The following is a 2,423-nucleotide window of genomic DNA, read 5'->3' on the forward strand; positions in this document are numbered from 1 at the left end:
TCTGGGCCAATGCTTCCACCATGCAGTCTTTTAAACATTAACCCTGGTCCCCAACCAGAAACACCACAACTTAGACAAAGTAACAACATTTTGGAGTTAATAGTCTCTGGATTCCTTTAAAGTCCTATTTGGCTCCTTAATTCTTCTGCAGCTCATGTAACCAATTCCCTGAATTAAAGTTACACTGTTATAAAGTTTTTAGTGTGGCTTCTGTTTTTCTAGATGCTGACTGATATGAATGCTGATAAGTAAAACTATGTATCGGTCAGCTTTCCCATTGCTGTGGCAAAATGCTAGCACCTGCAACATAAAGGAGGAGAGATTTATTTGGCTCATGGTTTCAGAGATTTCAGTCCATGGCAGAGAGAGCTTAGTGAAGGGAGTGGTGGAGCAAAGCTGCTCACTTCATGGCAGCTAAGAACCAGGGCACAGATTAAGAGCACCAGAGAGAAGGGATCAGGGACAAGATATAGTTGCCAAGGTCATGCTCCATAACCCACCCAGACACACCCAGAAGGATGCCTTATTAATCCTCTAAGTGGCTCTCAAGCCAATCAAATTGACTGTCAAGATTCACTGTCACATTCTACCCTTTGTTAACTTGATATCAAACACATCTTCTTAAAAATACTAATCCCTTCCTCAAGTCTTTACAGTTCTAGCATCATTCAGAAGTCCAAGTCCTCTGAGACTCAAGGCAAACTGTTACTGTGAGCCCTTGTAAAAATCAATAAAGGAAGTTATATAATCCCAAAACATCATGGCACAGGGTAAACATTCCCATTCCAAAATGGAAGAATAGTGAGATAGAAAGAAATCTGACCAAAGCAAGAGCAAAAGCTTACAGGGCAAATGTTAAATCCTATAGTTCCATATCCAGCATCTAGGGCATGTGGTGGCATAATGTGAGCTCCAGAGGTCTTAGGCAGCCCTCCCCTGTGCCCTTCCCAGTTGCACCCTGTTGGCATTGCTTAGCAGACACACCGTGTTCCTGGCATCTCCAAGTTTGTGAGGTCTCCAATGCAGTTTCCATATCACACATTACCTGCTCAGGGGCTCCTGGCAGGGACTCCCACAACCCTGTCCTACATTGCCCAGCCTTTCTTTGAAATCTGAGCTTTCCAACTTGGGAGAGGTAGAATGGCTCCTGCAAAGAAGGGTGATGAGAAGAAGAAGGGCCATTCTGCCATCAACACTGTGGTGACCCAAGAATGCACCATCAGTATTCACAAGCACATCCATGGAGTGGGCTTAAAGAAGTGCATTCCTCAGGCACTTAAGGAGATCCAGAAATTTGCCATGAAAAAGATAAAGACTCTGGATGTGTACATTGTATCAGGCTCAACCAAGCTGTCTGGGCCAAAGAAATGAAGAAGGTAAAAGTACACTTGTCCAGAAAACAAAATGACAATGAAGAGTCATCAAACAAGCTTTATACTTTGGTAACCTACACCCCTGTTACCACATTAAAAAAATCTCCAGACAGTGAATGTGGATGAGAACTGACTTTCAAATAAAGTTATAAAACTGTCCCTTCCCCCAAAGGAGAAAAAAAATCTGGATGGAAGCCTGAATGACCCCATGATCTGTGTTCTGTGTGCCTAAAACACCAGCATCATAGAGATGATGCCAAGATCTGCTGCCAACTTGAAGAGCAGCCTGATCCCATCAAACCATGGCTGTGATAGCCTCTGAGTGTCTTGATGGCTGAGAATGATTAACTGAATCTCAGGGAACCAATTCCTTAGGTGGCCCTCCATGGGGGCCAAGGACTCTCTTCTTAAATGAAATATTTACACTTTTATATCCTAATCTTGCAATGGATGGGATCTTGCTGATGCCCTCAAAGCATCTATTTTTCTTGTCCTTATTCAAAGTACTTGGTTTTTCATTTTTTTTGGTATGAATCCCTTTAGAACCATACTTACTTCCTTTTGCCCCAACTTTACATGTGGTTGTGGAGGGAATTTTTTAAGTTTTTCAAATCTTTTTGGTCTGCTTTTTGCTTCTGATTGTCACTATAAATCTGGCTAAGAATTGCCAGCACTACTCATGCAACAGCCTGAACACTGGGCTACCTTGAAATTTTCTCCACCAGATCAATTTGTCAGCCATCTTTAAATGTGGCCTCACACAGAGTCTTAGAATGTGGAAAAAATATAGACAAATTTGTAGGCTTCTAATCAAATCCCCAGTAGAGTCCTAAAATCTTTTGAGTCTGGCCTTCACTCCTCATTTCTATCAGCATTCTGATCTTTTGACATCCAACCAGAATTTTCCATCAGGCTCTGCTTATAGCATTTTGGCTTTCTCCAGCCTGCTTCTTCAAACTTTTCTGAACTCCTCCCACAAACTATTTCCAAAGATTTCTGAATCACATGGTCAGGTACAATCACAGCAATGACCTCACTCTCAGTAACAGT

General features: G+C 42.1%; 1 pseudogene; it reads left to right on the forward strand.

The window, feature by feature from the left end:
• Positions 1-564: 564 nt before the first annotated feature.
• Positions 565-1,725, forward strand: LOC147829139 (large ribosomal subunit protein eL31 pseudogene; annotated as a pseudogene).
• Positions 1,726-2,423: the final 698 nt, after the last annotated feature.

Source organism: Heterocephalus glaber, unplaced genomic scaffold (assembly GCF_053883595.1).
Source record: "Heterocephalus glaber isolate CG9 unplaced genomic scaffold, H.glaber_assembly_v1.0 deba00000738, whole genome shotgun sequence".
In the NCBI taxonomy this organism is placed as follows: domain Eukaryota; kingdom Metazoa; phylum Chordata; class Mammalia; order Rodentia; family Bathyergidae; genus Heterocephalus; species Heterocephalus glaber.